The sequence below is a fragment of the Sorex araneus genome, chromosome 5, assembly GCF_027595985.1.
Source record: "Sorex araneus isolate mSorAra2 chromosome 5, mSorAra2.pri, whole genome shotgun sequence".
In the NCBI taxonomy this organism is placed as follows: domain Eukaryota; kingdom Metazoa; phylum Chordata; class Mammalia; order Eulipotyphla; family Soricidae; genus Sorex; species Sorex araneus.
Window position 1 is genome coordinate 63123221 of NC_073306.1, and position 20788 is coordinate 63144008.

General features: G+C 39.4%; 1 protein-coding gene across 1 annotated transcript in view; it reads left to right on the forward strand.

The window, feature by feature from the left end:
* The window catches only part of TNNI3K (TNNI3 interacting kinase), a 302459-nt gene that overhangs the window by 263574 nt on the left and 18097 nt on the right, over nt 1–20788 (forward strand). The gene's annotated exons all lie outside the window — the stretch shown is intronic.

Below are 20788 nucleotides of genomic sequence, written 5' to 3' on the forward strand. Positions count from 1 at the left end.
TTGAACACGTGTAGTGTGGGTTGGGAATTTCTTTGACTAAGACACAATCCATTCTCTCAGTGAAAAAGTAATCTTAATCCAGTGTATCCTGAGCTTTTATCAGAGTGAGTCCATGAGAATGTAGAGACACAAGGTCACTGCTTAGGAGTTGAGGACCTGATGATGCCACTTTAGCCAGGTTGCCTTGGAGCAAAGCTTTGTTCAGTAGAAACATGCCTCCTTGATTCTGCAAGCATAGTTCCTTTTCCTTCCTTCTTCTTCCCCTCCCTTTTCCTCAAAACCAAGCTTAAGCAAGTGTGCATTATCCAGAGGCAGCTGGTGCTACAAAGTGGGAGTGTTAAATGTTTAACGTCTTGTCACTAGCGAAACTGATGGAGTTATCCTTTTTTGTTCCAGAGTTTCATATTTAGGGGTTGAAAAGCTAGATTGATGAGTATTACCAGAGAGAAATATTTTTTGAGAAGTAAGTGAAGCTGATGACACGTTACTTTACAGTTTAGTGAAATTCAGCAAATCTAATTCTATTATCCTGTCAACGTTTCATAAAAGGGAAACCTGAAAGCACATTTAAGATTAATCTTCAAAGATTTTAGGAGCTACCACCACATCTGCAAAAATCAGATGCATCTGGTACTGACAGACCTTTGTTTTTTATAGACAAAGGGAAGTAAATAATCTTCCAACAACTAATTAAGTTACTCTGACTCTTCTCCCTTGAAAAGATTGGTAGGCAGCAAACATAGTTTTTTTTTTTTTTTAATGCAGAGGCTTTTCAAGGTTTGTATAGTCAGGTTTACCCTGGCACACCAAAATAGAATCATTTTTTATTAACCATAAAATAGAATATTAAAATGGAGATTTTATACAGTATTTAAAGCCAGATCGCATAGGCCCTTGCTTATTTTCACAATCAAATATGATATGTGACCTAATCAATACATTCACCACAAAAATGTCAGGAGAGATTGTTTAAAGCATTTATCTACAGCTCTATTTCTGAGGTTCACACAACGACAAACTGAAAGGGCTTTACGATGCTTTTGGCAATTGGTATGAATATATATGTATATATGTACATACATACTTATACTGAAATATTCATTATCCAAAGGAAGCATTGATGTGAAGGTTCATGGTTTTTAGTGGGGGTGAGGGAGGGTGTTAGAGCCACATCTGGTGATGTTCAGAGTTACTCCGGCTGTGCATTCAGGTATCACACCTGGTGGGGCTCAGGCTCGGGGGACCATATGTGGTGCCAGACTCAAGTCAACTGAGTATAACACAAGCACCTCATCCTCTATATCATAGTTCCAACTCCAGTCATTTTAATTTTTTTCTTTGCCATTTAATAATCATTTCTTGATGAAGAAAATTCCTCTCTCCCAAAATTTCCACCCCCAGAATGAGAACTTAGGTACTATACATATGTCTTCTAATTTAATATACTTAGCTCTACAAGGTGGTAATTAACTCCATTTTGAAGATAAAAAAACCTGGCCAAAACACTTAGAAAATGTAAGTAAGGAAAGAATCTGAGATTGATTTCAGTATGACTAAGGTCAAAACATGTCTACTCTTTCTAGAACAGCACAAGAATTCTTTCTGGTTTGAGGTTTTGCTTTGTCCTGTTTGGCTTTGCTTTGTTTTGTTTTGTGGACACACTTGGCAGTATGGGCTGGAGCGATAGCACAGCGGTTGGGCTTTCGCCTTTCACGTAGCCAACCCGTGTTCGATTCCTCCGCCCCTCTCAGAGAGCCTGGCAAGCTACTGAGAGTATGGAGCCCGCACAGCAGAGCCTGGCAAGCTAACCCTGCGCATTGGATATGCCAAAAACAGTAATAATAAGTCTCTCAATGAGAGATGTTACTGGTGCCCGCTCTAACAAATCGATGAGCAACGGCATGACAGTGACAGTGACTTGGCAGTACATGGGGAGCTCTGTGATCAGGTATTGCTGTGGACTCCATGTCATGCCAGGGATAGAACCAGGGCCTCCAGCAAACAAAGCATGCATACACTCAGAGTGATTGTGGAACTCATGGTGAAACAAGATCAATTGTTTAGTAAAGCATGTTGAGGGTGATGTTATATTTGAATTGTGTCCTCAATTCCTGGAAAATATGTTAAGTAGTAACCCCAAAGAGCTCAAAATGTGAACATTTTTGGAAATAGGGTTGTTTATATGTAATAGATTCATACATGGTCATACTAAAGAATGGTGGGCCCATAATTTAGTAGGATTTGTGTGGAGGAAAAAAGAAGAAAAGAACTAAAGCCTGGAGAGACGTTACAGCAGGCGAGGCATCACAGCCTTTAAACCCTTTAAGCCCTTACAGTGGGAAGTGCATTTGCCTTGCATGCACCAAGCCTAGGCTTCATCCCCAGCACAGCATATGGTCTGAGAATGTTGCAAGGAGTGATTTATAAGCACAGATTCAGGAGTAAGCCCTGAGTACAGCTAGGTGTGAGAAGGAAAGATAGAAAGGAAGAGAGAAGGAAGGGAGGAAGGAAGAGAGAAGGAAGGAAGGAAGGAAGGAAGGAAGGAAGGAAGGAAGGAAGGAAGGAAGGAAGGAAGGAAGGAAGGAAGGAAGGAAGGAAGGAAGGGAGGAAGGAAGGAAGGGAGGGAGGGAGGGAGGGAGGGAGGGAGGGAGGGAGGGAGGGAGGGAGGGAGGGAGGGAGGGAGGGAGGGAAGAAGGGAGGGAAGAAGGGAGGGAGGGAAGAAGGGAGGGAGGGGAAGGGAAGGAAGAAAGAAGGAAGGAGAGGGGAATGAGGAGGGACTGAGGCATGAGTGAATGTCACGTGAAGACAGCACAGGAAGAGACGACATGTCTATATCCTGGAACACCAATATTTTCCTGCTTTCACCAGACTCAAGTCAGTCAGGAATAGATTGTCACTATGTTCCCTCACAAAGAGCCAACTTAGAAGATACATTGCTTCTGTTTACTAGCTGCCAGGACTATGGAGAATAAATTCCTTTTGTTTCAGGTTTCCAAGTTAATAGAACTTTATTATAGTAGTTCTAGGAAACAAATACAAGAGATAAGCTCTATTGAGAGACCAGGCAGAAACAAGCCCCAATTGGAAGTTAAGCCAGTGCCTTGAACAAAGAGTGGCAGTTGCTTATTTTTCCTTCATCTATGGTGATATACAAAGGCTATCCCTAATCCAACATGAGATGTGAAAGGCTTTTATTTTTTGCTACTTTCTTGGAATAAAAACATGAGTAACAGTTATGGTTGAATTCTGACATGCTATAATGTCCTACTCATGTCATTAGGACACAGAGAGGATGTGCTCTTTAACTAAGGTTTTGTCTCTCTTATGGTTGCTGTTGACAACCAGTTCTGCAAGAGACACTAGTGGAGGCCTAATTAGGGCAGGAGTCAGGAAAAGATTGCAGGTAATTGAGGACAAACACAACTGAGGTCAGGCTGGATACTGACATTAGATTTAGTCACACTAAGGGGATCAAGGTTTAAGGTGGGCAGAGACAACAGGTGAGGACTGGAGACTGAACACTGATGGAAATAATTAAAATCTGGCTCTGACAAGGACATTTGAGCTAGGTCAACAATAGATCTGACAGAATTAGGTAACTCAGAGGTTTTCAGCTTCAGAAAACTGATTTTCCTCTACTGGTTCTTTCATTAGAATGGAGATTTGAGTTAATAGAAGGACTGCACTTACCCATGTCAGTATAATGCCAAGTCGGACTGATTTACCTACATTATTCCCTCCGGATTCTGATACCTGATTTAGCTGAGAGTAGGACCTTGCTATCTTCAGAGAACCGAAATGAAAATTAGTACTGATGTGTGTTGGAGGGTCAGTGTAAGGAAGTGAATTGAAGCCATTCCCTGATGATCTGTGAGCTGCAACTGGTACTGAGAATGTGGATCGATGTAAATCACCCACATGAATAATTTTATTGGTTATAAGATGGGTGTTTCACTACTTTTAAAATTATGACCATTTTCCCCCAAATCTCTCATTAGCCAGAAAATAAATTAGCTAACATAGAAGAGTCATCTGTGAATATTACTATGCATTCATTCACTCATTTACTCAAGCACTATTTGCTGTACTTGCAAGGAGATTCCTTCCTAATGATAGCTTGCTAAATGTTGAAAATAAGAATAGAAGTACAAGATGGTTCATGACTTAAGATGATAACAGTCCAGAAGACATCGCGAGCTCTATATAACAAATTACGGGCATTTCAAGTGCCTATAATTTAAAGAGCAAATTCTTCTACTGTGGGGTTTAGTACATGAGGGAAACTCAGAAAGAAGTTTTCCGGAGAAGAAGACTTACCTATAAAGCCAGCAAATGAGGGGGCTGGAGCGATAGCACAGCGGGTAGGGCGTTTGCCTTGCATGCGGCCAACCCGGGTTCGAATCCCAGCATCCCATATGGTCCCCTGAGCACCGCCAGGGGTAATTCCTTAGTGCAGAGCCAGGAGTAACCCCTGTGCATTGCTGGGTGTGACCCAAAAAGCAAAAAAAAAAAAAAACACCAGCAAATGAGTCTGGAGAAGGAGCCCTAGGAACCTGGTCCAAAGAGCCTTATCAGTAGGTGGTAAAAACTGTCTTATTTTGTAGGAAGATCGTTTCCACAGCTTTGCGATAGGTGGAGAGGACAAAGGGCTGCCTAGTTGTAGAGGAAATCAGATATTAAATAGTCCAATTCAAGCTTTTATTCCTAAGGAGAATAACAGGCCATGATAGCAGGTTACAAAGGATAACATGGATTCAGGGGAATAGCACAGGTTAAACACACTTGCCTCGCTTGTGACCAGCTCAGTTCAAATCTTTGATACCACATATGTTCCCATACACAGCACCAGAGTCACTTCTGAGTACCAAGCCAGGAGTAATCCCTGAGCATAGCCAGGTATGGCCCAAACTACCCCAAATTTTTTTTTAAAAAGAAGAAAAGATAACATGCTATCTCCTTCACCTATGATGACAGCATTTTACGTATTCCCCATGAGTAACAATTTCTTTCTCCAATAGTAATAATACTGTGCTTTCAAACACTGTAATTCTTTTCCCAATCCTTATTTTAACAGGTTAAGGTAGTATATTTCTGACATTTTCCAGTGTTACAATATTTTACGTAGTCATATATCCTTTTGATAGTTCACACAAATTGTCTTATTAATTGTTAACCACTTGATAGGCAGTATTTTCTCTAGTAGTCTATCTTCAATGTGACAGTAGTCTAAAAGACATATTTATAATAAATGTTCCCAAGAGCAGAATTAGAAAGATAGAATGATAATAACACAAAACAAAACAGAAACATTACTGTCCTCAGCTCTGTTGATGGAGATATTAGTAACTTGTCCCATTTTAGCAGATGCCATCCATTATTTTGTATCACAGGAATAATTCTCAACACCTGTGGGTACATTCTATATGCAGTGTATTTGTAGGGGCATTGCTGTTAAAAGAGGTTAATAGCATTAATCCCATTTTACAGAAGGGAATAAAAGCAACTGGTTTATCATATCTTTTTCAGGTCAGATCGTAAATCAATGTCTCATTAACATTCATTAGAATTTTGACTTTGTTCAATTTCAAACTAAGCTTCTTCCCTAAGGTTCTTAATTAGTATCAAGAAATTTCTGGCATTAGCTCCTCACTGATTTATATGTCAAACAGTGAGACTATTTATGAACAAGGGACTGTACAAGTAGTTACTGAACTGCTGGGCATGTTGAGTGGGTCAACTTGGTTGGTCTGTGGAATGTAGTTTAGGGTGAGCTCAAAAGCAGCCTTTAAAAACACTAATTAGTTGTTCTTCCTGCTACCTGGCAGTCATGCCCACTAACTGCCTCTGTGTGCTGTATAAACTTATTAACATCCTTGATCCAGAGACTCACAAATAAATCTCGGAAGTGAGCAACACCCTGAAGAGATGCTTCCTCGCCCCCTAGTCACCATCCAGTTAAAAATTTAACTCCAGGGGCTGGAGCGATAGCACAGCGGGTAGGGCGTTTGCCTTGCATGCGGCCATCCCGGGTTCGAATCCCAGCATCCCATATGGTCCCCTGAGCACCGCCAGGAGTAATTCCTGAGTGTAGAACCAGGAGTAACCCCTGTGCATCGCCGGGTGTGACCCAAAAAGCAAAAAAAATAAAAATAAAAATTTAACTCCAGCTCTAGCACCCTATTTTAAATTTTAGAATTCCTGGAGCAACATCTCATAAATTTATGCCACCGACATACCAAGAATAGCACACTCCATTTGATGCAGTGCCAAGAAGAAAGCAAACTATCTGGATCATATATATACATATATATATACACAAATATACATTATCACATAAGGCTCAACCTGTAACAACACATTAGTAATCTCTTATACAGTGGCTTAATGACTCCAAGGTGAGATACAACAATTTTCACACACTTTCCTCTAAGGAGAACTTTTTGGATAATTTTTAGTGGCTTATTCAAAACAAGCAATACAAAATAAGTTTTTTATTATCTGCCTTTGGGACAGGCTTGGGAAAATTTGAAATAGTGGTGGTGGGAAGGTGTGCTGGTGGTGGGATTGGCGTTGCGATATTGAATGTAATAAATGATTGTGAACAACTTTATAAAAATAAAATTTAAAAAAACAGTAATTAGTGATAGTAATGCATATGGGGAGCCCCATATGTTTAGGTCTTGTACTGAGAATTCTATGTGACCCACTGTTGATAATTCACAGTGGCAACCTTAATTAGGCTTCATTTTTAAAAAGAGGAAATTGAAGCTTAGAGTGATTTGTGTAAGGAATACAGTTTGTAGTAGACAGAAGACTCTGAAGTTGGAACAAATACAGCTCAATCACCGACTTATTAGTATTCAACTTTTTGTATACAGTAGAATATCCTAAATCAAAGCACAGCTTACTGACATATTCCCAGAAGTTGTAATGGGTAGGTGTGATACAAAGGAATAAAATAATTTGCATTTGTAATTCATTCCCAGTGATTGATTCAGATAGCTAAACTCGAAATTTACTAAGGTTTACTGTTCTAAGGTACTGGAGTGATAGCACAGTGGTAGGGTGTTTGCCTTGCATGCAGTCAACCCAGGTTCGATTCCTCCTTCCCTCTTGGAGAGCTGGGCAAGCTACCGAGAGTATCTCACCCGCACGGCAGAGTCTGGCAAGCTCCCGGTGGCATATTTGATATGCCAAAAACAGTAACAAGAAGTCTCACAATGGAGACATTACTGGTGCCTGCTTGAGCAAATCGATAAACAGCGGGATGACAGTGCTACAGTGCTACTGTTCTAAAGTTGATTCAGAGATTTGAGAACTACTATTTTAAAGCAGTACCTTTTAGGCAATACAGGAGTACACAGTGCAAGGGGTCTACTCCTCAGCTTACAGGTCACATTCGGTGGAGCTCAGGTGACCATGTGGCTCCAGGGACCAAACTTGCTATCCTTCATGCAAAGCATGGCTCAAGCCCTTTGAGCCATTCCTCTGGTTCCAGCTTTAGGCAGCTCTTAATGCAATCATCCTTGACTGCATTCAGCACATAGCAGGATGCCATTCAGGGTTTTTGAACAAGTGATGACCTGGCCAGAGTTCTGCTTTTAAAAGATTAATTTGGCAGCTGTGTTTCAGGTATGAGAGGACAGATGGCAGACCAGGAGGTTTCCAGCTAAGGCAAGTAAAAACTGAGAGACAGTAATAGATGTTAAGAAATATTGGCCCAGTGGAGTGAAGGGAGAGGATTTGCTGATTGATTGAGGGAAAAGAGGTCATCAGAGTGATCTTCTACTTTTGGGTTCCCCTGAATTATTGAACTATTAGCAGAAACTGAAAGGATAGGAGAGAAATGTACCTTTCGGTGTATTTTTATTTCCTCTTTCCACACAGCTTTCTACTATCTACTCCCTTTATTCATTATTTTTATTTATTTCCTTCTTTCTCCTACCGTCTGGGGTCAGTATATTCAAAAAGCAACTGTTGAGACTTGTTCTCTTCTGAGATACTGCTCTTGTCTCTGGAAAACCTCTGATTCTCCTACTCCCCTCAGTGTTTTACAATGTGACCTCAGTCTATGATAACGGATCTGAGTGAATTCCACACCACCCCCCGCACTGTGTTTATGGCCTTTATGTTTTATCTGAAGCCTGACTGGTCATACTGTTAGTAATGGAGGTCTCATAACCCATCAAAAATAATGTGCAAAACAATGTTTCCTAAGTTCAAAATTGTTGTATTTATTTTTTTGTTCTTAAACTTTGTTTTTATGTAATTTCTTTTCCATAAGTAAAAGGTACATTTTCAAAACCCCATTTATAAATATGCTTCCTTGAGAGACTATTTAATCTTCAATTGAAAACAAATTGCCTTACCATAAAAGTACAAATTTTAAAACTCTTTAAATTGATTTTTTTCTGAACTAAAATAATAGGGAAGCTAGAATAATAGAAATAATTTCTGAATTTTCTTTATAAAGAAAGTGGTTTTACAAAACAATCTCACAGAACATATCTTTCAAAGAAAATTAGATTTTATGCATGGGATTTTCTAAAAGTGAGCACAAGTATTTGCAATGAGGATCTGTGATGTCTGAAAAAAAATAAAGGTTAACATCTATAATATTCATTATTGTATTATTAGCTGTTTTTTATTCCTTGATTGTGAAGAACTATTCATGGTTTCAAAAAAATTGGCTACAATAGGATCATAGTATGGAAACAAATTCATGTCATTTAAATACATTAATTCATACATTTTATTTATATTATAGAATTCACATGAATTTGCTTTTCTGAAATATTTGATAGCATCTTCTGTGATTGCCAACCTTCTTCATCATTCCCTCCAAATTTCTCTAAATCATCATGAATTTTCATCTCTTTAACTTCAGACAGAAAAATGGTTTCTCTCCCTTTTGAAGAATGGTGCTGTCTCCCTGTCCATGTCCTCATCCTTTTCTCTGTTCTGCTTCTGAATTCGTTTTCCCTCCTGTCTTCTTCAAACTTCTTCTGTCTTTTGAAATGAAATAAAATTATGTCTCACAACATTACAAAACAGTAAGCCACAGTGACAGTGTAAAAATTAAGGTGCTTTCTGAGCATGCATGAGGCAAAACAGCCATGACCCTGGCTCAAATTCTGGCATCACATCTGGTCTCCCATTGCACGGGCCCTGGGCACCCCCAGATGTGGCCCAAGACAATATCAAAGCTTTATTGTTTTACCTCTGTTTTTAATATATTTATAGCAAATGAGAGAAAAGGAGAAAGAGTGACCTGAAATATGTTCAGAAGTACTTGAGTCTTTGTCTACTTGATAGTGATAAATGAAAACAATTGCCCTCAGAATTGTGACATGTGTAAGCAGCTGAATTGTGAGGACTTCTGTTACTACACTATTCTCAGCTTAGTTCTCCCTCTTGGAGAACCTGGCAAGCTACCGAGAGTTTCCTGCCCACACAGGGGGGCGGGGGAGCCCAGCAAGCTCCCCGTGGCATATTCATATGCCAAATACAGTAACAATGATGGGTCTCATTCCCCTGACCCTGAAAAGTCTCTAATGCAGCACCATTGGGAAGGATGAGTAAAGAGAGGCAGCTAAAATCTCAGGGCTAGGATGAATGGAGATGTTACTGGGCCCACTTGAACAAATTGATGATCAATGGGATGACAGTGATACAGTGAAGTCAGGAAGGAAAGGCCTTTGGTAACCTTAGATCTGGAAGTTCTGTAGGAAGCTAATTAATCTTGCAGGTATTTGCATGGGGCTTGAATTAGTTCCTCTGTGTCAGAACTATCCTAGGAGCAGTAAAGTAACTTTGAGTAGAGTTTTGGAGCCCTTAAGGTAGATGCCAAGAAGAAGAATTGCTGATCATATGGAAATTGAATTCCTAATTTTTTTGAGAAGTGTTCATATTGTCTTCCAAAAAGCTGAACCAGTAGACATAAAACTCAATCAGAAACAATTTTGTAAAATACAGTGTTAAAAAAAATTTCAAAAAGAGAGAGAAAGAGCTTAAGCCAACCCCAGAGTCTCAACCAAGACGATGTTGTGATACTGCCTATGAGAACACAGATTCACTTTCTCTTTCTGGGTCCTCTAACTTACAGGTCTTTTTAAATGTTCTTATAGGTATTTTTGTTTGGGCAGCATCCCAACCTCCAGCTTAAACTTCTTAACATTTTTTTGAATATGTCCTCTCTCCATCACTGTGGGAGTTTGCCAAGGTACAATTACAGTAGACATGGAGATGTCTACAGTAGTCATTAAGACCTTACACTTCCTGTCAGATTTCTGGGTTTATATTCTGGCATTGGCCTTTTCTATGGTTAATGTTAACCAAGCTGTTTAACCTCTTTTCATTTGCTTCCTTCTCTCTTAAATGTGAAAAATAATAGTACTAACTGTGGGATCATTATTAAGATTATATGCAACAACCTACATAAGTCCCTTAAAACACTGTCTGATGCAGTGTCTGCTCAATAACTTTTCCTATAAAGTGAAGTACAGTTTCTTGTGACAAGAATTTCTACTTTATCATACACACTTATTCTATACTAAGTGCTACTCTTTGCAAAAGCCCTCTATACATATTTTCCTTTCTTATTTCCTCTGGTTAACAAATAATTGGTAAAGACCCACTATTTTCTAGGCATTTGGATCTAAGATGGATCAAATCTGTGCCTTTATTGAACTAGGAACAAGCCACTTCAGTGAATCATGATAAATTTTTACAAGAGGGACTTAGGGCCTAATGAGCAAATACACAATACACAAATGAATAAATGGGTTAGTGAATCTTTATAGTCTTCTAGAATACATATATTCTTCTGAAGTGTTTTGATACCTGAAAGCTAAGGATAACATTCTTTAAAATCAGTGCTAGTCTCCTCATAATGCCCTTCTTTCGATGAGTCAGAATTTCTTGCCCAAGACCCAGCATAATTGTTGACCTATGCCCAATTGTTAATCTTCAAAACAGGTATCTAAGATTCAAACAGAACAAAAATTTCAAATAAAAGAAGCATACCAGTATCCTCCAAAAATAGATAGCAGGATGTAATTACTATCTGCCTTAGTTCCTACCCTTCTCTTTTGCAATTCTACCATGCTGAGTGTATGGCCAGGGATTGTTCTTTCCTTTTACATCTGGTTTAGGCTCTATGGGAAACTTAACATAGCAGGTGAAGCATTCAGACCCTTAATGAGTCAGGGCCAGACAAAAATAGAAAGCTGTGGACTCAAGGGCATCAAAGAAAGACATTTAGAGCAGTTCAGAGCATGGGCTGCTACCTGCACGTAGTAAGAGCCAGAACCCAAAGGAGGCAGCTGCAGCAAATGCGCATAAATAAAGGGAGCATCTTCTAGCCGTTCCTATGGGAACCTATGCTACAAGATTACCCATTCCCCTGACACAGTTTTCTTTCAGCTTCCTCTCTTATGTTAAAAGGTAGACCAAGGGGTAGACTTCTAGTTTGGTGCTTGGGGATATTTTCAGTGGGAGTTGTATGACTAATTCTCCCAAAACAGTATAGAAGGATATTGTACATTTAAAGTGTAGCATGAAAAAGAAGAAACTTGTTCCCTTTTTTTCCTATTCAATACAATGTAAAATGTAAGCTGTTGTTTTCAGTCCCTAAAACACATGTGTGTTTCCTTCCTACATAAGGAAATAGTACTAGAACAGTATTATTCATCATCTCATTGAAATGGGTGGTATGGATCAAGTCTGGATTCTTTTCAGGTTCCAGATCTGTCATTTTTATCTTGGTCCCTGACTATGGTAGAAGCTATGAGGAAATTTCTTCTTCTAGAGGGAATTCAAGATTAGACAGCAAAGACAAAATTCAACACTCTGTGATCCCAGAGCTTCACAAGGTTCATGACCAGAAGCACAATTTTCCATCTCTAAGACCAGTTGTCCACTGTAGCACTGTAACACTGTAACACTGTCCTCCCCTTGTTCATCGATTTGTTCAAGCGGGCACCAGTAACGTCTCACAGCAAATTGTGAGACTTGTTGTTACTGTTTTTGGCATATCGAATATGTCATGGGTAGCTTGCCAGACTCTGCTGTGTGGGTGAGAATATTTTTGGTAGCTTGCTGGGCTCCCCACGAGAGGTGGAGGAATTAAACCCGGGTCTGCCGAGTGCAAGGCAAGCACCCTACCTCTTGTGCTATCGCTCCAGAAATTGAAAAATTCAGATTACTAATGAGAGGGAGAACCTCTGACGTTCACGTCTCTCAGGCAGATCACAGGCATTCATTAATGCAGCACCACCACCTCAGAACAGAACAATGGTCCTGGGGGTGCTTCTGCTCTCTGCTCTTGGTCCAGTTACATCAAGCAAATTTCCTGCCCTTTCTGTCCTTGGTGTTCTCATTAAAAATATAAACCTAATTATAACACTATATTATAACGGTAAGCATATTGTTATTATTCTACTGATAGAAGTGATACTTCTCCCATGCACGTGGCTGCTGGAAAAATTAAAGGAAAAACTGTTCTGCAAGTGATGTTTTGATATCATTTCAAACGTGTTTTTACAGACTTTATTCCCATTGATACTTCTGTGAAATTTATAATGTTGTGAAAACATATAGTGTGAGTATGATATTTGTGTTTGGTTATATTCTGTAATTCCTCTGTGTAAAGAGAGCAAAGCAATTCTAACAGATTATAGTGTTAAAGAAGAGATGAATGTGAAGTTTCTGCCTTTGCCAAAAAAGAATTTGGGGTTTTGTTCTTTTCTTAGAGCTTTGTTTTGTTTTGTTTTGTTTTTCAGAACTTTAGCATGTCAACTGCCTAATGGTGGCCAGCTTTAAACAGACTCAAGTCATTTTTATGGTCCTGTCCACAAACACTCCACCGAAATCTTTCATGTAAAGAGTCTTTAATAATTGTGTGATAAATTCTACCCAATAGGATTTCACAAGATCCTGCTGGGTATTTTAATAGTCCCACGTCTCTGCTTTGCTCAGCTCATTGTGGAGGCCTACAGAAGGATACCTCTGTGGGCTGGCCTAGAGTAGAGGGTGCTGCTCTTCCAGTAGTGAGGGGTAGGCACTCTGCATTTGATACTCTATAGACACCATGGTTGCTTTCTAGGCCCAGTGACTGTGACTAGAGCTGTAATAGGGTCAACCAGTGACTGATTGTATGGCCTACATATGACCTCTTTCTATTCTAAAATTACACAGGTAAATATTTTAAGGAATGTCTAAATTAATCTCTTTCAGTAAGATGCTTATAAAAGAATTTCTATTTTTGCCACATCTAAGAATTGTGGACATTTATTTTGAGCCATTCATTTATTTACCAAATAACTATGCTGGGCTCACTATCCCAGGCTTTGCAGCCACATCAGCAAATCAAATAAGCAGAATAATCCCTTTTCTTATAGATGTTTTATCCTAATAGGAAATAGGGAGACCTGAACATTATTTAAAAATAAATCATGTAACATATTGAAGTAGAGGTGGGTAACAGAACTTATATGCAGTTTTAAAGAGGATGGTCAAAGAGGGTCTTACCCAGAAGGCAATGTTTGAGCAAAGATATGAACAGAGTAAACAGGAAAACTATAAGCCCCAAAGTTTTAAGCATTTAAGCATTTAAGTTTAAGTTATAAGCATTCCAAGTTTTGGAAAAGTGAGTACAAATTCCCCAAGGTGGGATCATGCCTGTGAATTTTGGAAACAGTCTATAGGCTAGAAGGAACAAAGTATTTTTACAGGAAAGAGTAATCGACAACAAAGCAGAGAAGTTACTTAAGACCAGAAAATGAAGGAAGTGCAAGCCCTTGGCAAGACTTGGGCAAGTAGTAAGATTAGAACATACCACTGCAGGGAATTGAACAGAGAGATGACATGATAAGGCTGCTTCTAAAAGGATCATTCTACCTGATACAGTCTATGACTTAACAGTCCCTGTGGGGTTAGGTAACCACACATGGGGGCCATGAGAAATATGGTAACGGTGAAGTCTCTAATGCACAGTAACCAAAAATTAACTCACAATCAACCACCTAATGAATCTGAGGTGTTTCTGGCAGTGCCTGTCTATATGAAAGAGAGGTTGTGAAGGAAAATTTTTTCAGGAACTCTATTTTATGGCACCAAGAGGAATGTTCAATTTGCTCTTTTAAACCTCCTTTCCAGTCATTCAATTATTAAAGAACTACTTTATACAGCTGATGGGCTGGGCGCTGGGGAGACAGAACAGTAAAAATGCAATGATGATTAATGTGATAAAGAACTTACTAATAAATGGAGCCAGAGAGATAGCAGAGCGGTAAGGTACTTGCCATGCATGCTTCAGTCCCAGGTTCTATTCCCAGAATCTCCTATAGCCCCATTAAGCCTCACTGGAAACAATCCTTGAGTACAGAGCAAGGAGTAAACCTTGGGCAGATCTGGGTATGTCTCACTTCCCCTAAAAACAAAACAACAATAACAAAATGTTAAAACAAAACAACAATAACAAAATGTTAAAACAAGCTAAGAAGAACAAAAATCAAAGAATAGGACTAGAGAAGGTATAGAAGGTAAGTGCTTCTCATTTGTGGAGTATAAAATAACATCACATAAGACTGACACCCAAGAACAGTAGATACAAGTGCCAGGAGGATTGCTCCATAGCTGGAAGCCTGCTTCATGAGTGGAGGAAAGAAGGCAAATGGAACAGAGAAGGGATCACTGAGAAAATGATGGCTGGAGGAATCAGTTGGGATAGGAGATGCATGCCGAAAGTAGATAATGGACCAAACATGATGACCTCTCAGTGTCTGTGTTGCAAGCCATAATGCCCAAAAGGAGAGAGAGAGTGTCGGGAATATTGCCTGCCATGGAGGCAGGGAAAGGGTGGGAAAGAGGGTGTATACCGGGGATATTGGTGGTGGGGAATGTGCACTGGTAGAGGGATGGGTGTTTGATCATTGTGTGATTGTAACCCAAACATGAACGCTTGCAACTATCTCACGGTGATTCAGTAAAATTTTAAAAAAAGGTAAGTGCTTGCCTTGAACTTTCTGATATCTTTCATATAAAAAGTCTTCTATAGGGCACAACCCTCCCCTCGTCCCCCCACCAATGAATCAGGGAGGAATTAGCTGAGTCTTGAAAGATGAATGACATTATTCAATGAAAGAGAAGGAAGAATATTATTGACAGAGTTTGATAATAAGGAACAGAATACATGTTAGATATTCCTATACATACTTTTATATCATCAAAATCTACAGAAAGTCTTTACATCTGTGATGAGTACTATTATCAACCTCATTGTACAGAAAGAGCAACATAGGATCGGAAGATTAGTGAACTTGTTCCAGAGACTCAGCTAAAAAACAAGATGCCAGAATTATGATTCTGACTCAGATCTCGTGCACCTGATCACTCAGTCAACCCACACATAGCAATGGGACTGGGAGATGAAATTGGAGAAATAACCAGTTCTGTTCAACAGAATTCATTTTTTCAAAGTATGTTGAGGTTATATGCTTTGCCAGGCCAGACTGTCAGGGTTGCAGAGAAAAATAGCAAAATATGGCTCCTGTTCTGCAGGAGTATGTCTTGCATCAAGGCTTAATAAATGCCAGTACAAAAATGACCATGGAGACTGAGCTTTGTAAAAGGTCTCAGAGCTCTGACCCACAGTCAATGTTCCTGCCAACATGGGAGGCAGAAGCAAAGCTTGACTCAGCAGGAAATGTCACACCCTGAGTTGCCCTAGGATTCAAAGAAGAATCACAGCAGTTTACAGCAGAGTGGGGTTAGCGTCCCCATATTACTGGCAGATGAGCTTTTCAATGAGAACAAGACCCCCTAGGAACATAATCTCATTGTTTTTAAATTCAAGGTTTGACAACAGAGAATTCACAGAGGAGAGGAAAGTGTTGGTGTTGTGTGATGATGCAAAAGGTCCCAGAGGTGTAGTATACATCCACTTAAGACAAAAGCAAACAACAGCAAAAGAATATTATCTATAATTTGTAAACTCCTTAGGGTATTTAAAATGGTTTGTGGAGATCAATGTTCTGCATGTTCAAAGAGTTAAGGGAGTTTTTTAAAACTCTCTATTCAGACTGGCCTCTCAGAAAGAACAAAGGAACATGGAATTTCTTGCAGGGATCTAAATTCACACAATGGAGCCCAGAGGTGCAAAATCAACAAAGATGGCCTTTGAACTTCCTGCAATCCAAAGGGGGAAAGAATATGTACTGCTCTGTAGGGGCCTATCTAGTTGCTGCTTTTATCTTCCATCAATAAAATTGGTTTTGTGATTTTTTTAAAAAAAGTATTATAGTTAAGGTAATGTGTATACAATGATGTTGATATTTATGGTCTTGGTAACACAGTTACCTCACTTCACCACCACCAAAGTGCCCAAGACCCCCTGGTTTCATATCCGGATATCAAATCCTACTCACCTACTTCCTCCTAGTTATAAAGCGGCCATTATTTAAAATAATGGTTAAATTTTGGGCTCGGGGCTAGAGAGATAGCACAGCGGGTAGGGCATTTGCTTTGCACACGGCCAACCCGGGTTGATTCCCAGCATCCCATATGGTCCCCTGAGAACCTCCAGGAGTAATTTTTTTATACTTAATTTATTTTTTAATTAGTGAATCACTGTGAGGGTACAGTTACAGATTGGCACATTTTCATGCTTGTGTTTCCCACATACAATATTCGAGAACCCATCCTTCCGCCAATGCCCATTCTCTACCAACAATGAACTCAGTATCTCTCCCACCCACCAATCCCATCCCCCCACCACACCCCAACTCTGTGGCATGGCATTCCCTTTTGTTCTCTCTCTTTTTTGGGTGTTGTGGTTTGCTAAAGGGGCATTGAGTGGCCATCGTGTTCAATCCATAGTCTACTTTCAGCATCTCCCTTCCCGAGTGGGTTCTCCAACCACATTTTACTTGGTGTTCCCTTCTCTATCTAAGCTGCCTTTCCCCCCAGCATGTTAGGCCAGCTTCCACGCCATGGAGCCAATCTCCTGGTACTTATTTCTACTATTATTGGGTGTTAGTCTCCTACTCTGTTATTTTATATTCCACAGATGAGCACAATCTTTCTATGTCTTTTTCTCTCTGACGCATTTCACTTAGCATAATACTTTCCATGTTGATCCACTTATATGCAAAGTTCATGACCTCATCTTTTCTAACAGCTGCATAGTATTCCATTGTATAGATGTACCAAAGTTTCTTTAACCAGTCATCTGTTCTCGGCACTCGGGTTTATTCCAGATACTGGCTATTGTAAACAGTGCTGCGATGAACATATTAGTGCAGATATTATTTCTACTATACTTTTTTGCTTTTCTGGGATATATTTCCAGAAGTGGTATTGCTGGGTCAAATGGGAGCTCAATTTCTAATTTTTTTGAGGAGCATCCATATTGTTTTCCAGAAGGGCTGAACAAGTCAGCATTCTCACCAACAGTGTAGAAGGGTCCCTTTCTTTCCACATCCCGTCCAACAGTGGTTGCTTTTGTTCTTTTAGATTTGTGCCAGTCTCTGTGGTGTGAGGTGGTATCTCATAATTGTTTTGATCTGCATCTCCCTGATGTTTAGTGATGAAGAGCACTTTTTCATGTGCCTTTTGGCCATTCGTATCTCTTCCTTGGAAAAGTTTCTGTTCATTTCTTTGCCCCATTTTCTGAGGGGGTTGGATGTTTTCTTCTTGTAGATTTCAACCAGTGCCTTATATACCCTTGATATCAACTCCTTATGAGATGAGTATTGGGTGAATATCCTTTCCCTTTCTGTAGATTGTCTTTGTATTCTGGTCACTGTATCTTTTGCAGTGCAGAAGCTTCTTAGTTTAATATAGTCCCATTTGCTTATCTCTGTTTCCATTTGGTTGATCAGTTGTGTGTCATCTTTGAAGATACCTTTAGCTTCAGTATCGTGGAGGGTTTTGCCGATTTTGTCTTCAATGTACCTTATGGATTGTGGTCTGATGTTGAGGTCTTTAATCCATTTTGATCTGACTTTTGTGCATAGTGTCAGATCAAGGTCTAAGCCCATTCTTTTGCATGTGGTTGTCCAGTTTGTTAATGAGACTTTCCTTGCTCCACTTCACTTTCTTGCTCCCTTATCAAAGATTAGATGGTCATACATTTGGGGTTGTGTGTAGGGATATTCCACCCTGTTCCATTGGTCTGTGGCTCTGCCTTTGTTTTGGTACCATGCTGCTTTAATTGTTACCGCTTTGTAGTAAAGTTTAAGGTTGGGGAGGGTGATGCCTTCCATCGTCTTTTCCCCAAGAATTGTTTTAGCTATCCGTGGGCGTTTGTTGTTCCATATGAATTTAAGGATTGCTTGATCCATTTCTTTGAAGAATTTCATGGGTATCCTTATAGGGGTCACATTGAATCTATATAATGCTTTGAGTAGTATTGCCATTTTGACAATATTGTTTCTCCCAATTTATGAGCAGGGGATATGTTTCCATTTACTCATATCCTCTTTTATTTCATGGAGTAGTGTTTTATAGTTTTCTTTGTAGATGTCTTTTACTTCCTTGGTTAAGCTGATTCTGAGGTACTTGATTTTCTGGGGCACGATTGTGAATGGGATTGCTTTTTTCATGTTCCTTTCCTCTGTTTCATTATTTGCATATAGGAAGGCCATGGACTTTGGGTATTGATTTTATAGCCTGCGACTTTACTGTACAAGCCTATTGTTTCTAATAATTTCTTGGTAGAGGCTTTAGTCTTCTCTAGATATAATATCATATCATCTGCAAATAGTGAGAGTTGATTTCTTCCTTTCCTATCTAGATGTCCTTGATATCATTTTCTTGCCTAACAGCTATTGCAAGTACTTCCAGTACTATGTTGAAAAGAAGTGGTGAAAGTGGGCATCCTTATCTTGTCCCTGATCTTAGAGGAAAGGCCCTTAGCTTTTCCCCATTGAGGATAATGCTTGCCATATGTTTGTGGTAGATGACTTTGACTATCTTGAGGAAAGTTCCTCCAAAACCCATTTTGGTGACAGTTGTCATCATGAATCGATGTTGGATCTTGTCAAATGCTTTCTCTGCATCTATTGATATGATCAAATGTTTTTATCTTTACTTTTGTTGATATTATGGATTATGTTGATTTATTTCTGAATGTTAAACCATCCTTGCATCCCTGGGATGAATTCCACTTGGTTGTGGTGGATGATCTTTTTGAGGAATTGTTGGATTCTATTTGCTAATATTTTGTTGAGGATCTTCGCATCGGTGTTTATCAGGGATATTGGTCTATAATTTTATTTGTTAGTGGTGTTTTTGTTTGCTTTTGGTATTAGGGAGATATGTGCTTCATAGAAACTGTTTGGGAGAGTTCCTGTTTCTTCAATTTCCTGGAAAAGCTTGAGGTCAACTGGCAACTGGTCCTTTTTAAATGTCTGGAAGAATTCTCCAGTGAATCCATCTGGGCCTGGGCTTTTGTTTTTGGGAAGACTTTTGATTACAGTTTCAATTTCCTTAATATAAATGGGTCTTTTCAGATATTCCAAGTCTTCTTGGTTCACTCTTGGGAGATTATAGGGAATAAAGGAATACATCCATTTCTTTTAGGTTCTCTTGTTTCGTGGCGTAAAGACTTTCAAAATAGTCTCTGATGATGTTTTTAATTTCATTGATTTCTGTTGTGATGTCCCCCTTTTCATTTCTGATTTGGTTTATTAGGGTTCTCTCTCTCTCTTTCTTTATAAGTCTTGCTAGTGGTTTGTTTATCAATCGTGTTTATATTCTCAAAGGACCAGATCTTGGTTTCATTGACCTTTCAGATTGTTTTCTGGGTTTCTATATCACTAATTTCTGCTCTAATTTTTATTATTTCTTTCCTTCCATCTGGTTTGGGTTCCTTTTGTTGGTCCTTTTCTAAGATCTTGAGCTGTGATGTCAAACTCTCTATGTAGGCCCTTTCTTTCTTCCTGAGGAATGATTGCAGAGCTATAAATTTTCCCCTTAACACAGCTTTAGCTGCATCCCATAGGTTTTGGTAGCTCATGTCTTCATTCTCATTTGTTTTGAGGTATCTTTTGATTTCTTCCTTGATTTCCTCCCTGACCCGCTCATTGTTCAATAATGAGTTGTTTAATTTCCCGGTGTTCGATTTGGTTCTCCAGATCGGTGTGTGATTAGCTTCTATCTTCAATGCATCATGGTCTGAAAAGATAGTTGATACCATTTCTATTTTCCCACTTCTATTGAGGTATGTTTTGTGGCCCAGTACATGGTCTATTTTGGAAAATGTTCCATGTGCACTGGAAAAGAATGCGTATTCTTTCTTTTTGGGGTGTAAAGCCCTGTATAAGTCTATTAGGCCTCTCTCTCTTCCACTTTTTCTTCAGAGTCAGTGTTTCCTTGCTGAGTTTTGTTCTTGTCAATCTATCCAGAGGTGATAAGGCGGTGTTGAAGTCTCTGACCACTATTGTGCTGCTAGCGATGTCCTCCTTAAAGTCTGTTAGGAGTTGTTTTAAATACTTAGCCGGTCGCTCATTAGGTGCGCATACGTTTAAGTGTGTGATTTCTTCCTGTTGTACATATCCCTTGATAAATAGAAAGTGGCTTTTGCTGTCCCTTCTAATCTTTTTCAACTTGAAATCTATGCTGCCGGATACTAGTATGGCCAGCCCAGCTTTTTTGAGGGAGTTGTTTGCTTTCAGGATTGTTTTCTATCCTTTGACTTTGAGTCTGTGTTTGCTCTGACTGTTCAGATGTGTTTCTTGTAGGCAGCAGAATGTTGGGTTTAGTTTCCGAATCCATTTTTCCACTC